The sequence below is a fragment of the Pezoporus occidentalis genome, unplaced genomic scaffold, assembly GCF_034315485.1.
Source record: "Pezoporus occidentalis ecotype Australia unplaced genomic scaffold, CSIRO_AGI_Poc_V1 ctg36, whole genome shotgun sequence".
Classification (NCBI taxonomy): domain Eukaryota; kingdom Metazoa; phylum Chordata; class Aves; order Psittaciformes; family Psittacidae; genus Pezoporus; species Pezoporus occidentalis.
Genome location: NW_026915591.1, coordinates 3,495,252 through 3,516,233, shown reverse-complemented (window position 1 = coordinate 3,516,233; position 20,982 = coordinate 3,495,252). Strand labels below are relative to the sequence as shown.

At 49.5% G+C, this 20,982-nt stretch overlaps 1 protein-coding gene across 1 annotated transcript in view; it reads left to right on the top strand.

Annotated features, from left to right (window-relative positions):
- Positions 1–18,877: 18,877 nt before the first annotated feature.
- Positions 18,878–20,982, top strand: part of DAAM1 (dishevelled associated activator of morphogenesis 1) — an 81,751-nt gene continuing 79,646 nt past the window's right edge. The window contains exons 1-2 of the mRNA XM_062630790.1: positions 18,878–18,981; positions 20,320–20,419. The gene's annotated coding sequence lies outside the window, so the exon portion shown is untranslated. The remainder of the gene's footprint in view (positions 18,982–20,319; positions 20,420–20,982) is intronic.

The following is a 20,982-nucleotide window of genomic DNA, read 5'->3' as shown; positions in this document are numbered from 1 at the left end:
CGCTGCCTTCCCACCAGCCCCCACTTCCACATCATTGATGAAGATGCTGATCAACATAGTCCTCTCCACAAATCTCCACCATACTCCCCTGAGCATTCTTCCGCTGTGGAGACTGCCTGTTCCTGTCTGGCCTTTGTGGTTTCAGTCCTCAAACGACTTAATTTTTCACATCTCTTCATTCTCTTCAGCAGCCTTTGATGAAGGATTTTGTCAGAGCCTTTAGGAAATCCGTATCTGTTATAGCCATTAGGTCTCTGTTGTCCACCAAATCTTTGGTTCTGTCCAAGGACTGCGGTAGACTTTATGAATTACAGTTTCTTTCACCAAAAGCTGTGCTGGCTCCTCCCCAGTAGAGACATGCTTATCCTTGTTTCACTGGTTTCACAGCACCATCATTAGGCTTACTGCTCCAAATAACCTGCCCTTGCCACCTTTACCCCAAAACTGCCTCCATGATTGCCACCTCCCATTGTTCCATCACCAAGGAAATGTTAAGAGAGCACCTGTACACTGCAGTGGTTATGCTGCCATTTCCATCTTGGGTTCCTACAATACTCCTGTGCAAAAAACAGCTGGTTGTGGCAATTTGTAATTATTCCTTTTGTCACTATGATCCATGAGCTGTTTTCCTAGTACTTTGTCTTGAGATGCAGCCTCCGTTGTGTCCCTCTGCAAGGAAGATATCCCAGCATTAGGAGCCTCCCAAGCTGCACCATGACCCAGATGGAACACCTCATGTATCACATCATATTAGAACATGAATTACAGTGATGTATCTGTTGCTGTGGGCTGCCATAGACACAGAGACAGGTTCTGGGAACCTCTGGCAGTTTGCAACTTCTCATGCTTCTGGGGAACAGCAAGTCCTTGGCAAGACAAGTGACTACAGAAAGGTGTCAGTGGTCTCAGAAGGGGTTATTTCAATTGTCAGACCACTGACTTGTTTCTAGGAAGGTGCAGGTTGGATTCCTTGCTGAAAGATTCATTCTCGAGATGACAGCTCAAGGGGTGGTGGTTGGTTGCTAAAGGCTAAACTGTGAAGAGTGATTTATAAAAGCTCAGATATGAAGCTAGCCTGGTAACAGAGAACTGGGATGACTTTAAAAATCACAACCAATAAAGTGCAATAGGTTTATTCTCTGGCAAGTCATACTTACGCTGTGGAGTTTATTGCTGCAGGAGACCAGGAGAGGCTAGGAAAAGAACTGGTCACAGTGAGAGGGAGGAAATCCACTTTCTGAAATTGTGGCTTTGTTGAGATAAAACATGCTTTCTGGCCATAAAATCAAAAAAAGTTCAGATTATGTTTTAATAGATTCCCCTAACGGACATATGATTCCTGAGACTCTTCTACATTTTCCTCTAGGGATGGCAGACTGCTTGTTTGGAACCTGGATTTTGGTATGAAGCTGGAGGGTTGGGACTGAAACCATACAGGATGCGTTACAACTCTATGGGTCCAATCCTGGTTTTATTTTGCAGATCGGAGCCTGTGGTGGAGCTTAGGTGGGCAGAAAAAGGCAGTGTCAGGCCTGTGTTTAATGTCTTACACTTGCATGGATTCTGTGCAAACATACATTCCTGTCTCCCTCATACAGAAGGCCACCTAGGAGTCTGGATGGCTGTGTATAACCTATCCCAGTTCTCATGTTACGTTTTGTTCCGTGCTTTGGTATCAACTCCATTAAGGATGTTCTTTCTTTACTTTCCCATCATTGGCCCTTTGTTTTTCTCTGTATCAATTTGTACAGGCTCCGTGTGAAAAACAATCCCTGTAAGTCCCTTCCACCCTTTCAGACCTTCCCATACAGTTCTTGCTGAGAAAAAAAAAATCATACAAGATGTAAATAGCTTGACCTCCCATCCCGAAAAAAAAAAAAAAAGAAAAAGCTAAAATGTTACACACTATTAATTTTATCTGGAGCTTTGATTTGCACCAAAAGCAGTAACTGCTCCCTCTGCACGAAGCCCACAGCTTTATCTTGTGCAATGAGGTTATTCCAGCGCACAGGGAAACTCAACCATGTATCAGGTTGCTGCTCTGATTTACGTGGAACGGGACCCCTGCAAAATTGATTTCTTAAATCCGAGCTGCCAAGCGGAGAACGCTGCAGCTGGGGGAACTTCGTCAGGCCGCTGGGACGGATGGAACTCGATCGTCACCGCCCGCCGCGGTGGGAGCTGCACGCTCCCCGCCCGGCTCCTGTCCCCGGGCAGGACGTGGCCAGCGGCCTCCCCCGCGCGCCCGCCGCGCCTCCCGCACACCGGCCCCGCCGGCGCTGCCCGCGCGTCACTGGAAGGGGCGTGGCCATCGTGTGACGTCAGCGCGCGGGGCGGGGGCGCGCGGGGCTGGGCGGGGCGGCCGCGGCCCATTGTGGGCAGGGGCAGGGGCCGGGGCCGGGCGGGCTCCGGGCCGGGCCGCGCAGCGCAGCGCCGCGCCGCCAAGGTAGGGCTGTCCGCGGGTGAGCGCGCTGCCCCCGGGAAGCGGCTCTGCCGCCGCTTGCCCCTCCTTCCCTCCTCGGGCTGGGGGGGTTTGGCGGGGGGGTTCTGGAGCTTTGCCCTTCTTCCGTGCCTTGCGGGCGCTGGCCGTTGCCGGGGGGGGTAGGGCGCGCCGGCAGCGGGGCGGGGGTCCGGGGCTTCTCCGCGCTTGGGACTGCGTTTCCCCCTCCGGGGGGGAGGTGGGGAGGCCGGGAGTCGAGCCCACGCTCCACCCCGGAGCGCTGCCTGGGGTGGGGGGGGGAGAGCGCCGGGGCCTCGCGGTGTGGCCCCCTAACCTTGCTCTGTATTCTCCCTCCCGGCATCCCGGTCCGCGGTCCTGCGGGGCCTGGCGTGCTCTGCGGCCCCGGTGTGGCTTGGACGAGGGGGGCCGGTCCGGGGCCCCGCCGTGCCCGGGCGGTGCCCGCCCTGTGGACGCCGGGCAGGGGGCGCCCACGCGCGGGCGTGGATGCGGGATGCTGCTGCTCCGCGTTCTCCATGGCAACGCCGCCCAGGGCGGCTTCGTCCCCGGCTCCTGCAGGCACGGCGGGTCCCTCCCCTGCGGCAGCTCCAAACGCGGCTTAGGCATGTGACCCCATGCCTATCCCCCCGCTCCAGGGATGGGGTGCCCCCCTCTGAGCCCTCTGAGGTCTAGGGCTCTGTCCCCCGCCCATGCCTCCTCATCAGGTACAGCCATTTGGGGCTGCCTGATGGTCTGTGTGGAGCCACCGGTGCTGGTGTAAAATACCTTGCTGCGGACCCACTGTGGTCCAGCCGGATGCTCTGATGTGGGAGTAGATTTCAGTACATCTAGCTGTTTGGCTATGGCTATGCCAGTGGTGGAGGACGTCTGTGGCAAAGGCACCCCCCAGTAAGCTGCCAGATGGAGTGATCTGGTCTGTCACTGGCTGCACCAGGATGGAGATTTTGGGAGGTTCTGGTTAGGGGACCTGCATGGAGGAAAGCCTGCATGCAGGCTATGGGGGTTGGCACCCGTTGCCATTGGCATGCAGTGGCTGTGGGGGATGCTGCCTGACAGTGACTTTCTTGGCACCTGTGATCAAAGTCATCAGTGGGATTTCATCCTTGGGGTCCTCCCCACTTGCTAGTGGTCATGCTGGGTCTTGTGCTGGTGCATGTGTGAAACAGGTTTTCTGCATCTTTAAGTGATCAAGGTTAATTTAGGGCAAAAATGGATGATAATTCTCCCCTGATAAAAGCTGTTGACCCAAGGTGGCTATGCGCTGCCAAACTGGGGGCAAGGAGCTCCCTGCAGAAGTTGGAGGTGGGGGTAGATCAGAGGACACTGCTGAGCCCCCTTTGCCAGGTGCTGGTGTGAGAGGTGCCCATGGGCGTGGGCTGCCCCGGTGGTTTTGGACAGGTCTGAGCGCTGCAGACACTCGGCATTGTACAGCCAGCCGGCTTCTCCCGGCTGCAGCAAGAGGGATGGCACAAGAAGGCTTTTTTTAGTGTATTTTTTTTCCTCTTCTCTAGAAGTCGATTCTAACACTGTGTACAAAGTTGAGTGGTGATGTATATTCAGACCACCGTGGTGAACCGCGGTGCAACCTCATTATCCTTCCTTGCTGAAAACAGTATATGCCAAAGCCATCAGTGTTCTCTGCCCCTCTTTCAGTCATCCCCGGAATAAATGGGTCCTGCAGCATCCAGACCTTTTTCTGTGGATGCTGGAGTTCATTTTGGTGTGCACTGCCCCCCAGGCCCTATGGCCCCTGTGGCTTGGATATCCACCTTGCTATTCCCTCATTAATGAGTGACTTGCCTTGCTTTTCTCGTGACCGTGCACTGGGACCTGCCCCTGCTCCATTGAGAGCAGGAAGCACAAGACAAAGTCCACGATTTCCAGCTGCCTGACAACGTGTGACACCAGGACAGCAGGAAGCACTGACGTTTCTTTCCTGGCTCCGGCCAGCTCTCCACTCGTGTGTGGCTCTGCGGTGGTGCCCCTGCCACGGCCCTTGAGCTTTTGGCTCCAGCCAGCTAGGCATGTGCACCAGTCTGCATCCTGGCCTCCACCCGGGGCAGGCAAACAGGATGGGTGAGGTGTAAAATCAGCACCGAATCTGCTCCCCTGGGCTTGAAACAGAGTCAAACCAGTCTTGACCTGAGCTTGCTCCTTATCTGACCCTTTGTTTGTGGGAGGGAGCAGGAAAGGGACAGCCACAGCGGGCTGGCTCCTCCAGTCCCAGATGAGCCCTCCTGCTGAGGATGGGCAGGAGCTGGGTACAGCCGGTCTAACTGGGTCATGTTTATATCCCTTTGCTTCTGTTCTTTGTTTTGGTTTCTTCCTCCTCCTCTCCTCCACTGTCATTGTCACAGCTGAGGAACCCAGAACAGAGGAGTCATGGAGCTGTTGGGTGGCGGGGCTCCTTGCAAATACTGTTGTCTAGCTGGACAAGAGCTTGGCTCCTCTTGCTTCATCCTCCTGTTTCGCTGTTCGCATGTGTTGACCACTGGCACAGGTTCACTGCCTGAAGGTCTTTGGCTGATGCACTTATACCAGCCCACCACATGCACAGGTAGCTGCATTTATAACCTGAACTGGTTAAAACCTGGCTGGGGATGCCGGTAGATGTGCTGCCCAGAGCTGGTGGTCTTCTTCTACTCCTCCTGCTGCACAGATATGCACTGAGCAGCTCCTACATGGCCACTTTTATCTCTGAAGTATTAATAAATGAAGCTTGTCTATTTATGTGAGCCTTTTTAAGAGGCTTGCTTGGCACTACAAATATTCAGAGCTTTTTTTGTGTGTGTGTTCTAGCAGTTGATAAGCCAGGGCATCCAGCTGTCAGCTTTGGAGATTGCCAAAGCCTGCTCAGCAACATTTCTGCAGGCTTTGCTCACAAAAGAGGATTTTGTTGGACGCTTTGGTTTCTGACTTGATGCTGGTAATTAAATTTCTTAACTTGGCTTCGGAAAGCTGTCACTGCCATGGAGTGATTGGTGAGGCCATGTGGAGCAGGATGCGCTTGTTCTGCTGGAACTGAGTGTGACCTAACTATGGTTCTTCAGCATGAGTTGTTGCTTTTTTTCTTAATACTTTATTTTTTTTTAATATATATAAGTAAAACTTTTTTAAAAAGGGAAGAAAAATCTTGTGTTTTACTTCTGTGCTGTTAAGCTTGCATGGACCTGCTGGGACAGCTGTTTATTTGCAAGTTGTGGCAGCCAAATGCTGTAAAATTCAAATCATGTCCATATTGATTTTTTTTTCCTCCCCCTTTTAAGATGATTGTATGTCTCCTTTTTGCTCTTCACCACAACAGACATCATTGCTGTACTGAGAAAAGAGGTGATCTGAAGAAGGGGCTGTAAACTGGGGAAGAAATATTGAATGTCTGATGCTAACTTCTGTGTTGGTTTATCTAGAGTTTAAGGCATATAGATTTACTTACCCTAAGTACTTACCATACTAGGGGATGAGACTAGTAAAGGACTGGAAAGTAGGTAAATATGCCAGTATATTGCATTAGTTCCCTCACCCTTAATGAAAATTTTAAACTTTCTATTTAATGCAAAAAAGAAAAAATAAAGGGTCCTCAGCCCCTTCCTTGCAAGATGCTGGTTGTGATCTGCTGTTTGCCTCTGATACTACTTTTCCCCCAGCGCTTCCTCAACCTGAGCTGGACTGGGGGAAGAGCTGTGCTGGTGCCTTTTTACCTTCCTGCCCTTTCAGGAGATCATTTGCACTTGGTATCTCCTGTCCTCATGGTATGTGGTAACGTTTTGGAATATGCTGAAGAACCAGGAGTTCTGGGGTAGTGTAAAAAATCTCAGCTCAGTGAGTCATAAAGCTTTCAAATCTTTGTGGCTACTGAGGAGAAAACCAAGGAGGTGGAGATGAGAGAAGCAGCCTGGCACACCATGAAGACCTTGTTAGTTGATTGGAGAGTTTCATGATCTGAGCCAACAGCTCTTTGTTTCATGATTGGTTAATTTGCTATAATTCAGGTGCTTGGGCCACACCAAATTAACAGGTGAAGTTGTCTGAACATCTGGTCTGTGTTTTCCTTGTGGTGAAGTTGGGTGGGGTCATTCCCAAGGGCGTCCTGGCCCATGCTGCACCCAGGTCTGAAGCAACCTCTCTGTGCTCCATGTGAATCTCTCATCACCCCATCCTGTTCGTGCTACCTCCACCACCAGTCCTTTGCGGGCTTTTGTTGTGAATTTGCTGACTGGAAGAGGTATGTGCTGTGTACAGCACCTGAATGAGAAGGTTGCTCCTGGCCTCTTCCTAAATCAGACAAATGGATGGTCTGGCCCAACCTGGTGACAGTCATTGATGAGTCAGTATTATCATGACTCAGTAAACTCATGGGCTGAGTTGCCTTGAGAATATTTGTGTTCAAAACATTGTCTTGACCCACTGAAGGAGCTGTGCTGGTGGATGGGCATGTTCCCACCCACTACAGCACATGCCAGCTGGTTATCTCGGCAGTGCTGACTGGCACTAACATGTCAAACCACCTGAACAGAGTTGTTCTTGCCTTGTCTCTTCCCAGAGGACATGCCAGTTGCTTTGCTTCTGATAGTATTTTTCTCATACGTCGTTGTGGAGCTCTCTTGCTGAACTCTTCTGGACTTAGCAGTGAGGAAATATGGCAGCATGTCCACAGTGTGGTTAGTAAGAGATGGTATGTTGCTTGTCTTTCTCGACCCAAAGAACTGAGTTCCTTGGTGCTCACTGAGCCTGGCGCATGATTGAAGAGTATTCGCCTTGCCAGACAAGTGGCTTCATGTTTCGCCTTCTGCATTCCTCTGTGTGAGCGTTGCATAGAGATGTGCTTTCAGCTACGTGCTGCTTACCTGAATCATGTCTTCTCTATGCACGCACCTTAAGCGCCTGGAAGTCAGGGCTGGCCCTCTCTCCAGGCTGCTCCACTGATGTGTGAGTGTTTCTACAAGAGGGTGAATGAAATACTGTGGAGGGTGTGGTGGAGGAGCAGCAGGAGTGTCCGGCTCTGGCTCTCATGGTGAAGGCGACTGTTGCTGCTTTTACCACCGCTCCTGAAGGAACAGTTTTCAGAAGCTGAACCCAGTGACCCACTTCCCAAGCTCTGGATTTGGGCTGTTGCCAGGAGTTTTGCTCTGAGGCTCTTCATCCCTTCTTGCACAGGCCCTGTGTGGAAAGCTAAAAGCAATGCAGCAGCAGCAGCCAAATGCCAGGAAGATAAAGAGGGGGACTCAATTAAGTCATCTAACCTGTGTCCATCCTCAGGAGAGTAGAGGAAAACACAGCATGATTGCCAGGCGTTAGTTGTTCTCTGCTGCTTGTTTTTCACATGGGGCTTTCATACCAGTCTCCCCATGACAATGAAGTAGGCTGCTGGTATATCCTGCTTCAGGGCACTGTGACAGGAGTGAGGCAATTCAAAACTGTCAGAATTGTGCCATTTGGAGGCTGATTTGGGTGGGAGAGAGTGCTGCATGAAACGCCAGCAGCTGGACTCTATAGCAATATGCAAAACTTAGCTAGGGAGCTTGGCAGCTTTTTGGGAAAGCTCTGTGGGGCGTTGGTTCCTTTGATGCTTTGTAGGGATGAGGATCAGCTTGGTCTCCTGATGGAGGTCCTTCTAGCAAGCAGGGCATCCTCAGAGATGTGAAGGTTGAGCATTTGGGGGTAGACTGTCAACAAGCAGGAAAGTGCATGCACCATTTTTGGACAGGAACAAACCCATACCCTGAGGCAGCAGAGCTGGGGCTGTGCTCTGCACCCAGGAAGCAGCTCTGCACAGCTTGGGTGGGGAGAGAGGATGGTACTTGTCCTGAGAATCAAAGGAAAACTGGAATGTGAGAATGGGATGCAGAAGGGTACTGTTCTGGGGTGGGACCTGCAGTTGTTTAGGTCTGGGTTGTGAGAGGGAAAGTGCAATGGGGCAGGGTGGTGGAAAGAACTGTGGCATTTTATGCCGCTCAGGTGATGTCTTAGCAGCTTGGTGCCTGTTACAGGCAATGTCTGCTAGCAGTAAGTCTTGCTCCCAGCTCCAGCAGGGAGGAGAAAGATGGGGGAACAATGTGGAGACCATTTACTCTGCCCCAAACAAGCAAGATTAATTGCTTGCTATGGCACGGCCATGAAGGTAGCACAGCTGGGATGTTCTCTGGCTCAGTTGTGTTGCATGACATTTAGCTTAGTTCTGCTACAGTTCCCGAGTGTTCCCATGTGAATGTGTCCATCACCTGGTTCATGAGTTTTGTTTTGTGTTTTTTTTTTGTTCCTGGGTACCACTTCCTTGCTTGGCCTCAGCATCTTCTAAATGAGTGGTGCTTAGAGGAGCTGTGAACTCTGGTGTGCCATCCTGGGCTATCTGTGACAGCTGAGTCCAGTGCAGCTGTTCTCTTTGAGGATGCTTGTGTGGATGTAAACAACTGTAAACCTGTTTGTGTAAAGCTTTCTGTCCTGTGGCTGCCAGGCACCCTTTGTGCTCCCATTGCTTCATGCTGCTGCTCCTGGAAACCACAGCACCTTCTTGCCTGGGCCAAACCTGAAGATGGGGGAGATAGAGCTGAGAAGGTGGATACCCTGGCCATGCCTGGGTTTCACAGAAATTGCATGCAAAGGACGCTTCATTTACTGTGGTTTTCTTCCCTCTGCCCCCAAGGCACTAGGTGTGTCTGGGCTGCGGCTGCATGCCCGGTGCAGGGAAGAGAGGCTGCTCTCTGCCTTAATGTCAGGTTAAGCTTTTTGGATGCATGATGATTTTCAGCTGCCCTATTTTGCTTGGCACTGTTCTCCTTGCATATCCTATGCATGACTTTCAGCTGCTGTGCCTCTGCTGAGGGACACTTGCCCAGCTTGCTCCTGGGCAGCCTGGTATTGGACCTCCCCCAGCTACAAGGGAGAAGAAGCCCCATGGTGCTGCTGCCTTGAGTTTTCTTCACCAAGTATGGGACTTCTCCCATCTGCATCCCAGTTTCTTAGCCTCCATGTGTGGGAGTCAGCAGGGTTAAGGCTGTTGGGAGCCTGGTGGTGCCAGGCGAGCATCAGCCAAGAGAAGAGCTGAACTTGCAGATCTGTAAGTCACGCCAAGGACTGTTTGAACTGCACTAATCCCTGGTGCCTCCAAAGCAACCCTGTTTACAAGAGCGGGTGCTTCAAACAGGTATTCTGACAGATATTTTACATAAGCCATTCGCTTACCAAAGCTCTCTGGGTAAGAGAGGTTGTTTTTGAGACCTCGGCCCATGTGCTGGCTCCCTGCTGCAGCATTTTGGAGGCATCCTGCAAAGAGGCTGGAGGCTTTCTGGGGACAACTCGGATCCGTTTATAAACTCCAGCTCCTTTTATCTTCTGTGAAGAGTGCCACTTGGCAAATTGCATGTGAAATAGCTGGTGGCTCTGGAGCCACGAGAAATCTCTACCCATCACACAGAGCAAAAAGATGTCAAGGAAAATTTTTAGAGCGTGCTAAATATTGTAATCCCTACAGTCAGTTTGCTTTTGGGTATGGAGCTGGAAATGAGTCTTTATGCTCATCCTTTTCTCACATTTACTGTTGTATTAAAAGCTGATGCTGCTCTTCCATTCACCATGTTCAACAAAATTTGCCATCTCAAGTGATGCCGCAGTGGTCATAGTTATGTTCAAACCACAGTGATCTAGAGGGGGGTGTGATTTGGGTTACGTAGTCATGAAATTGTGCCATTCCTTTAGCTGGCATTCATTTAGCCACCCTTTAGCGTGACAGCTTTCAGCATGAGAAAGAGAGTAAAGAGGAACTTTAACCTCAAAATACTCAGTGGGTAGATTTCCAAAGTATTGCTCATGGTTGCATCAGAGGAAGCTCTGTTGACTTTGCACTGGGGATGAGGCTGAACTGGGTGAGAGATGTGTGAGACACTGGGTAAGGGATGTGTGGTGATGTGTCTCACAGCTGTAGCTCGGTTGCCTCATGTCTGTCTTTTTTTCCCTTAGCCTCATGTTTTGGACTATGTCTTTCATTTTGATGGGAGTTAGGGCGAGGCTGTGTCTTTGGGGTCTGGCATCCCCAGTATGCCATGAGGTGTTGGAGGAATGAAGGAGGGACACATCCCTGGGGATGCCAAAAGCTGAGCTCCAGCTATGGCAGCGGGCTGTTACCATGCATCCCAAGATGCATGGGGTGGGGGGGAAGCCAAACAAAACACATCTAACAGTCACCTTATCAGATAATGTCACTGGGATGTCCTTACCCAGCCCCTGGGCTGTGTTTGGTGCTGCTAATTGCAACTTCTCTTGCTGCTGAAAGTGAGAGTTTGAATTGGCGCACTCTGGGGTTCCAGCTGCAGCTCTCTGGGACAGCACTAGCCCTATATATCCAAGCCTAGCAAGCCTCGGATTTGTGAGCACTAGCTGTGGTTGAGGGAGGTCTTGGAAAAACACCTCTCTGGCCCTCTGCCGTATAGCGAACCCTCCTGCTGCAAAAGGCTTTTGCGAAGATGCTCTGGAGCTTGAGGGATATTCCTATAAAAGTCCAAAACACAACTGCCTCCATCCTTTCTGGTTCTGGCCTTGCTCTGTCCTGCTGGAGTATCCACAGCTCTGCTCTCCCTTGGGTGCAGCGCTTCCTGCTGAGCCGAATTGGCTTGGGTTTGGGAAAATAAACAGACCTCCTGTGCCAGAACTGGGGGGAGTCCCAGGCTGTTGCACAAGGAGGGAAGGTTGTAACCAAACAACCCTTTCATCACCTCTCTACCTGGCTCTGCAGTGCTGTAATTGCATTGCTGTCTGATTTATAATATGCTGCGTTTGGAGAATAGCTTTATGTTCTTGTTTCTAAGTTCTTGTGTAACTCCAAGAGGGGAAACTGTCACTAACCTTTCAATTTTGTGCGTGGTTTTGTTTCTGTTTGGAGTTCCGTATTCTGAAAGCTTGTGGGATATGCTGTTGGGGATGTGATGTTGCTGAGCCTGTGCCACACATCTGGGCAGAGGAGCAGGATGGTCTCCTCCCTGAGCTTGTGGGATGCACAGTGATTTCCCAGCACAAGCTCCAGCTCATGCAGCACCCATTGCAGGTGGATATTCACAGCTTGCCAGTGCTGATCTAACCCCAAGCCTATTAAAAGCTCACAGGATCGAGTCTTCCCCTTCCTCCTCCTGCTTCCTCCCCCTCCCTCGCTTTTCAACACCGGGTTTGTGCATAAATCATGTAGGATGTGATCGCACAGGAAATTCGTGACTTTATTTATTTATTTATTTATTTATTTATTTATTTATTTAATTTGTTACAGCTAAGTTAGGAAGTGAATTCCACGCTCTGGGGTTTCAGTCTTGTGCTCTTTAATCACGAGATTCTGCATCTTTTCTACTCTGTTGCCTGTGACATGATGTCTCCTCGGCTGCTGCCTGCCCACAGAAACAATAGATTCTGGGAATGCTCTTGAGGGGCCTGAAATGTATGGGCATTGCCTGTGGAAAATGCAGATTGGATCTATGTTAGGTCCTGTTGTTGTTACTTTATTTACCACTTGGTTATCCTTTTCCTTCAAAGAAAAGCAAAGCCCTTGTTCTTGCAGAATTCATTACTTCTGATGTGTTACTTGGTGGAAGTAACATGCTCAAAATACTGCATTCCTTTGTGCATCTTTTCTTTATTTTCATTTTCTTTGTTGGTGGTAGCTTAAGGAGTATAATGGGCAGATTAACAACAGTATTTGTGGAGTAACCCATCTTTGTGCAGGTCTGGCTAGAAACCAATTAAGCTTGTCTTGATCTCTAAATGAGATTTTTGTCCAACGCCTTACCCAACTGCCTTTTGCATCCATTAATAGCAGGGTGGGATGAAAATAGCTGAATGTGTAAAGATCGCATGTTGGATAAATAAAATAGAGAGGCGTTGGTTGCAGGGAGGTTCTGCAGGATCCATGCAAACTGGTGCTTCTTTGTGTGGTTGTTTTATAGCTCTGATACTTAAAACATGGGATTAGGTATATTTGGCTGCTAGTGTGCAATCCTCTGTGACAGCAGCCGTGGGGTCCCAGGATGAGCTGCTGTGTAAATAGGGAACGTCCTGTGGACTTCATTAATGTGCCAGTCTCTGTCCCTGGGGTGAGACCGAGCTGTGTTCTGGAGCTCCTTGTGACTCTCAGCTGTGGGTCTCCCAGAGCGCCTTGTCCTGGGTGTATCCCCAGGTTGTTTTTTAGCCTGGGAAAACCCTGTGTCTTTGTGGCACATTGCATCGCCAGGCTGGGGGACCCTGCCTGGGTGGTGTTTGCTCCTGCAGTGGTGAAAACCAGTCCAGGAACAGCACTTCAGTGTGGCGGTTTTGAAGAGAACTGACTAAATAAAGATGACTTTAATAAACCATGCCTCCAGGGAACCCTTATATCTCTGTCCTGGGCTGTTTCTGCATCAAGATAAGGTTGCAGAGCAGCTGGATTTGTGCTCTGCTTTGGGAGGGGTTGGTGGGGGAAGGGCAGCGGGGCTTCTTCAAGGGTGCACACATTCATTATGATCACCTTCATTTGTAAAGTAACCACAGACAAGCCATGCATAGTGTAATGGTACCTCCTTCCCTGAATGCCTGGCGTCTCTGTCACGACCGAACAGAACAGTGGGGAGAGTGATCGTAGGGGAAGCGGGGGGGGGGAAGAAAACACCGGGTGGACTGTGCTCCCTTTGTTGGAAAGGATCCTGTTTTCCTCATCCCAGCCCTCCTGGCTCCCACCCACTGCTGCCTCCCCGCTCCAAGCCAGAGTGTGGGCTTTGCCGGCGGTGGGTTACAGGATGTTGGTAGCATGATCGTGTTGTTGTGCTCATGCAAGGGTGTAGCTGCTGCAGGTGTGCCATAGCATACAGGAGACCTTGATCCTCTCCTGTGGGTGTACAAACCAGCCTCTCCATGCACGCCCCATGCTTTGCTCTCCATTGCTCTGCTTTTTAAAGTTCAAAAGCTCTTAGATTACTTGTGGAAGTGCTGCTTTTCTTAATTCTTCCAGTGTAAAAGTGCCCAGTGTTAAGAGATGCTGGTCTAAAGAAGTTCTGTGTCATGTTTAAGCCCGTGTGCCACATCAGGGAGGATGGTCATCTTGTGGTCTTCAACATCTTGGCACAGCCAAACCCAGTGCCTCCTTTTAGAGGGGAAATTTGGTTCAGTTTGGAAGTCCCAGATCCACAGAGACTGGATCCAGATGAGGCAAGTGCCTTGTGGGGTGCCATGACAAAGGCAAAAACCTCAGAAAAAAATCCCAAACTGATATGACTTAGAAGATGGTTTTGGTGCTTGGAAGGAGTGCTATGGAGAGAGGGGGTGGGATGGCACCTTTCTGCCTTTAAGGCTGGGGCTGTTTGCTTTGTGGGATACCCTTGACTGGAAAGCCAGAGAGTTTTAATGTCATTGAGCCAGAAAATACTGGGGCTCCTCCAGATTTCATCCTGTTGTGGGGCTGAGCTGGTATGGTACAGTGATCTGATGTGGCATGGTACTAATGCTTCACGGAGATACCATCTCCTAGGAAGAAAATATAAAAATAACCATGCCTTTGGCAGTGTCTTTGATTTGCGTGAGACTGCAGCAAATGAGATGGGGGAAGAAATGTTATTGATGGAAATCAGGCAGGAAAAATGAGTGCTTTCTTAGGAGGCGGATTGAAGCAAAGGTCCTGAAGATCATGAAGAAAACGTCGTCACCCTCTTCCCATACTATACAGGGCTGCAGGGGACACAATGGAGCTGGGTTCTGGAGCAGTTAGAGGGGAGACCCCGTTGTCCCCCATCCTCCTTTTCTTCACTTTAGGCTGAAGAAGTGCAGCACCATGCAGGCTACTGCACCTCATTCCTTGCTGCGGCTCTAGGGTCTAGATGGGTGATGTAAACCCTTGCTAGACTGTATCCTGCCTAAGGCTTTAGGAACCTATTGTATCTGCTCAGCTGCCTCTTTCTGTGTATTTTCACTTTCAGGTCTTTGATGGAGCTGGTCTGTTCCTCCTTGGCAGAACATTAAATTGTGGAGCTAGGAAGAATAAATCTGTGGGAGGTGTGCTTGTTGGCAAACAAGAGCTCCTGGTGTAAACAGGCTTAGCTAATTTAATCTGCAGTGGACCCAGTCTCCTTTGTCTGCGGGAGCTGCCGGGTGGATCTCTGGGTGCTTTATCTCCCGAGGTTTGTCTTGGGTGGCAGCATCTCAGATTCTTCTGTATTTGACCCCGTGAGAGTCCTCAAGAGTCACAACAACAGCTAAGCACTGCTGCATCTGCTCTGGGGTGCCACTCTCAAAGCCAAGAGTTGCTTTATCTTTTCAGCCTTCTGTATTGCAGGCTTCAAAATAGCCAAGAAAGCAGTTCATCAGGAGAGCTGTAAGGAAATGTGGCGTTAGGATCTCCAATATTGGCAACTTCTGGGTTAAATAACCAGTGAGAGTCATGCAGGTGACTTGTGCTGGTATTTGCTGTAAGCTGGCAAACCACTATTTGCTATTTGCTGATCTGCAGTATGTGACCAGCTTATCCCTGAGCAGCTGGATTTAACTCTCTTATTCACCTGCCTGCTGGCAGCCCTCCCTCTGATGATTGATTGCTTCTATTATTTTAAAAAAATATAAAAAACCCAACCAAAACTCTTGGAGAAGGATAATTAAGCTGATTGAAGTGTTTAAGGGAATGAGTTTCTCTTTACTTTAAATAAGTAAATATATATATGTATTAAAAATCATGGTACCTGAAAGCATAACCTACTGACCTGCTTTATCCCTGGTTCAGTACACAGATGGAATGGGGAGGCAAACTTTAAATAAAACTAAAGATAACTCCTCAGCTTCTGTAGTGATGGCAGTTTGTGAGTTCAGAAAAGTAGAAAGTTGCTTTCCAGGACGGTCTGTGCTTTCCTGGCGTCCCAAGGGCAGAGCAGCATTCTACCATGGTGCCAGTTTTCAGCCCTGAGAGGTGTGGCGTTGGTGAGATCTCATCTCCACGTCCTCACGTGGACTGTTCTGAAAGCAGAGATGTTTCTGCAAGTACAGTCAGAAGAAGGTCCCCTGGTAAGGGTGAAAGCCACAGTGCATCGTGGCATGTCCTCAGCCCTCTGCCCCTTCATCCTCAGTGTTTGCTGGGCTTGGCTCCAGCCCCCCTCATTTCCTCTCTGCCATTTCTTCTCTGCCATTTTCAGTGAGTCTGGAAGTAGGTATTTGCTGGCTTTGTATTCCTGTATGGCACCTTTGTGGTTCGCACCTCTGATGTGACACTGACTTTAAGGGTGTATTTGTGCCTGTTCTGTATTGCTTTGAGTGTACACAGACAGCAGCTGAAGGGAAGTTGTGTGGTGCTCAGGGATAGTGAAGGGCTCACCCACCTTGTCTGGGTACCTGCTGTGCCACAGTGAGAGCTTACAGGTTGTTCTAGGATTGCAGCAGGGAGTGATATTCTCTCAGTGCTGCTGTGCCTGACTTTACCGATAGTCGTAAGGGTGATTTCTGAGACTGCGAAACCAAAAAGTGCTTAGCCCCGGCAGCCAAGGGTGTAAGGACCTGCACAAAGCACATGTGCCAGCTCACTCTCCCTCTTGCCTGTACTGGGAAGGGCTGACAGGGCTTGCAGCCTTCCCAGCTCTGGGCTTCACAGTTATTTACTGTGCCCCCAAGAGCTGTGAGTGGCGGCCGGCATCCTCTGTTTCAATCTCCTGTGCCCTTGTGCCACACCCAGCAACTCTGCTGTAAGGGGACATTTGCAAACACTGCAGTGACACAATACTAATTGGCGCAGGGGCATGGGGTGTGCTTTGGGGAGCAGGTGAGGCAGTGTGGCGTGGTGTGGGTGACTGTGAGCAATGGGGACAGCAAACACAGCTGTGTATGCCTGTGTGCCCTCCTAACTTGAACTCATTGCTTCTGGGAGTCCCTGCCTCAGACTGCTGCCAGAGATGTGGCACCCTTTATGAATCGGCAGAGATAATTGTAGTTTTCATGTTAACACCGGGGGAGTTCACATAAAGCAGAGGTGTTCTAGAAGACCTCTGCAGGTACCTCCCAGAGGCATCCAACAATGTGACTCACTGTCTTCACTGGTGTTTTTTTAAGTAGTTATCAAATTAATACCGTTTTTTAAAGGTCGGAGATGATCTGAAGATGGGGATGCTGGGAAGTGGTCCCAGGAGGTGATTTGGAGCTGTGAAAAGTGGTTTGAGCCATGATCAGCTGCACCCACTCCTGCAAAAGGCAGTTTGCTGCTGAGACTGCCGTGGAAGGGCAGCGCCTGCCCCTGCCCTCAGTGTTGAAAGGGCTGGTTGGACCGATGAGGGTGTGGGGAAGTGCCACATGTGCATAAAAGCTGGGGAAATGCTTTCTGCTGGGGAATGCGGGTGCTTCTCTCACCTTTTTGTCAAGAAAGTACAAAATGCAAGAGTATATTGCTTTGTCAGGGGGGCGGTGGTGGGCATCCAGCAGTTCTTCAGTCCAGGAAGCAGTTCATGTCTGGAAGCCAGTGCCAGATGTATGCTGTGCAGAATAAGGCACAAGTACATCTGGAGGTTTCTGAGCTGCATTTAACCACTGGAACAAGCACTTGCAGTAAACAGCCTTAGCCTTGCCTCAGGGTGCTAGGTCCCAGGGTGGCCCTGGGAGGGAGTTTGAGCTTGATAAAAGCATGTTAAGCTATCAATATCAAAAGAAGTGGATAAGATTAATGAGCTGCAATGCTTGGGAGTCTCATATTCCAGGAGAAATCACTCTTTCGGAACAGACACTTCTAATGTGGTTTCACAGGGCTAGAGGAGGATGATGCAGAAGACCATGGATCTGTGCCATGTCTCACCAGGCAGCCTCACCTCCCTGCCCCATGGCAATTAGACCCTGGAAGGGTGGCCGGGGCAGTGCACAGGATGCTATCGGTGGCAGCAGCCTCCATGTGCCGCCCTGCCTGGCATCTGCAGCCCGACACAAGCCAACAAACAGGTGTGGATAGAGCTTCTGTGGATGCGAAGCTGATGCCAAGCAGCATTTTTTTTACATGCTTGATTGTGCCTCTGTATTGTCCTTCACCATCCCCGCAAAGCCTGGTTAGAAGTGTCTGCTCTGAAAGAGTGATTTCTTCTGGAGTATGGGACAGAAATGGTAGCGCTGCAACCTCTCACTGCCAAGGGTAGTCCCCATTTTGTCTTGTCCTGTTGATCTGAATGAAGTAATTTATAAGGACATTTTCCATGAATCAGTAAATCCATGCTTGCTGCTGTGCCTGGGAGGTTTAATTTGCTCTAGATACTGCACTGAGTAACTCTGTCCTGAATTGCACTGCAAAGACCTGCGCTTTGGGTGAGGATGGGGATATGGCTGGATCCTGTGGGAACATACTGCAGGTGCTTGATGGTACCTGGTCCCTCTTAATTGTGGGCTTCCACCTTCCAAAGTGGACTAAAGAGATCAGGGAGGGTGTAAGTGCAATAGTTTTTCTAGGTATGTGTGCAGAGCTTGAGGACTTTGTCCATTTTACCAAGCAAATCCTGATGTTACAGGTCTTGGAGAAACTGAAGCCAAAAATAAAGGAGGGGAAGGAATGTTGGCCTTTGGATAGAGACCATAGTGTGGAAATCTCAGTTACAGGTAGGTGTCCCTTTCACATCTCCATGTGAGGCTTCCTGTAGAGAGGAATTGAAAAATGCCTGTTGCACTGCGCCACCTCCCTTTCCAAAACCTGCTTTTAAGAGCCTTTTGAAAGCGATGCATGTGCGTTTATAAAGCCTGAAAAAAGAGGCTTCAGGAATACAGCTCTTGTACACACAGAGAAGTCGGAGATGGTCCAGAGACCTCCAGTCCTGAGCTTGTTTTCCTTTCTTTGCCGGAGCACGGTGGTCTGTTGAGGCTGGAGCCATGGTTGTGTATACGTTCATCCTATTGCCTAGACGCAGGAGGGAATCTTGCTTTCTGCATTGCACCATGGGCTTGGGGTAGTTGCTGACTTGTTCCTGTAGCACAGCAGCTGTTTTGGGAACCTCTGAGCTGATGGGGCATGGACAGAGGTCAGCTGTATCTGTGAGCACCCAGAGCCTGGCTCTCTATCACACTCTGCCTGCCTGGCTGAGCCCCTCGGGACCCATCCACTTCTCCTTCAGATTGGCTTTGAGACTGTTTTGCATCTCTTGGAGGTCAGAGCTCATTCTGGAGAATCCAGAAATGTTCCCAGAGCCAATCCATGCCACGGCGAGTGGGTGTGTGCCTCATCTCTGTTTCTCATTTCCTTTGTCACTGCAGAGAGCAGTTGAGCTGCACATGGGGTTTCAGCAGGGTGTCCCTTCTTTTGTTCGTGTATATTAGAAAAGTCTGTGCATGTGTTTATATTTAAAAAAGATATATATATATTTTAACATAGCTGATGGTGAGCTATGCTGCTTGGGACTGGTCTGGTTGGGTGAAGGAAGGATGCTGCTCACAGCTGCCTACCTGTTGCATTGACATCTGTGTGATGGTCCTGCTGGTCCAGCGATGCTTGCGCATGGAAATAACAGGTGTTGGCAGGAAGCAATTGCAGACCTCCTCAAACCCAACTTGAAAGGCTCCTTCTGATGTGAAGAGGCTTTGCAGTAAGTCTTGCAGTACCAGCAGAGAGGCATCATTGCTGTTATTTGTATCTCAGCCTGGCCCAATCCTTTCCACGTGTGCCTGTCTTGCATTTTCTATCCTATTTTTCCTGCATGCTTGCTTCCATACTGGGATAAAACTGGTGCAGCTTCCAGTTGCAGGTCTTGATGTGGGCTAGCCACTTGCCATGCTGCTGTACATCCTTCGGGACGCAAGCACAAGCTCAAAGCATTGTTGTGCCAATGGCAAACTGGAGCAGCTGTATAAAAGCATCATTTAAAATAGTTGCCAGAATAGTTCTCCTCCCTTTCCTACCCCCTGTCCCCGTGTTCTTTGCTGGCACTGTGTCCTTCCCCATCCACAGGCTGGGGGCTGCCTGTATGTGTTCATGGTTTATGTTAGAAGGGAAATGTTGTGTACATAATTAAAACGTTTTATTGCTGGGTAGCAATGGGATTTGATGCTTACTGCTGTGACTCTTTGTCATGCATGAGGATGAACTGATTGATTACTGAGATTAAATATTCCCTTGAGCTCCACTGGCATTTAATGTGGTATGGGGGAGAAGGAAGAACATTGTTTTCCTCCATGGCAAGAAGAGTAAGGGAATGTCTACTGAGTACATCCCCTTGTCTTTCTCTGTGTGCCATCTTCTGTAACAGGCACCCAGCACTGGTGTCACGGAGCACAGTAAAGCAGGTGCCTTAGTCTGCATCCACGATGATGGCTGAGCTGCTGGTGGGCTTTGCTGGCTGCTCTCACCACTAGGTTGAACATTCCATGGCATCCCATCCCATTCCCATGGCTCAGTGGCATCCTCGCCTCCCTGCACCCCAGTCCTGGCTTCATTCCCTGAGCCCAGCAGCAGGGTAGACCTGCTGTCCTGACCTGTCCTTTCTCTCTAGAAGCAAAACTTATTGTCCTTATTTTCTTTTAATTAAAAAAAAACAACAAACAAACAAAAAATTCTTTTTTTGGTTTCAGTGGGTTGGGAGGAAAACCCCTGACGCGTGCAGTGGGAGCCTTGCTGTGCAGGCACAGGTTGGAGACACCCACCTTCACCTGCTTTCCTTGAAGTCTAATTTTAGCTGAAGGCGACGGGATCCCTCCAGGCTACGGCAGAGGTTTCCTATCAGCCTAGAAACACGCATGCAGACAAAAACAACACAGAAGCACTTAGGTTTATTCGGGTGATTCTTTTTAAAAAGGGTGTGACTTATTTCTGTGAGCAGCCCCAGCACACACTCTTTTTTTTTGCAGCAGTCGGGTATTTCAGGTCTTCCAAGATTTAATCAGAATAATTAGTTACTGTCTGTTTGTACCTTCTGTTTTTGTTGCAGGGTTTCCAAAGGGCGTGTTTATCTTCCAGAGTGCTGCTGCCTAAGTGTCACTTAATCATTAAGCATCTGATTTCCTCAAGTTATCTGTCATGCTGCTTATGTAAGTAAATAAAATTGAAAAAAAAGAAAGACGAGGGTGGGGATGGTGCTGGTGGAATCTGCTTCAGGGGGGTTGTAAGGATTTTTCCTGATTGTCACGGGTTTAATCGTGAGTTCCCTTTGGTTCCCAGCCCATCATGTGGTTATCAGAGGACTGCATGTTTGGACTGGCGCTGAAAGACCCAGCCAGTTTAATGAGGTTACAAACAGCCAAGCCTTCGTGTATACCCCACTAAACTGGCAAGAGTTGTGCTGTCATTTCAGGAGAGGGAAGAAAAAAGCTTTGCAGAAATAAAGGGCTTTTGCTTTCACTTGTACAGTTGAGCCTCCAACTCCTTAACCCAGTGATATCCCTTATAAAAGTCTCACTTATAAAATCTCAGCTCTGCCTGAAAATAAGTTTCCACTGTGAGTTTGCCAGGATTGGAGATCAGCTGTTTTTCAGCCTTCATTTGCATGTATAGTTGGGAGGGGGAGGGACAGGAGTGGGGACACATGGGATGGGACGGGTGATGCAAACATGTCCCATCTCTCTAACATGGGAGATGAGAAACAGAAAAACAC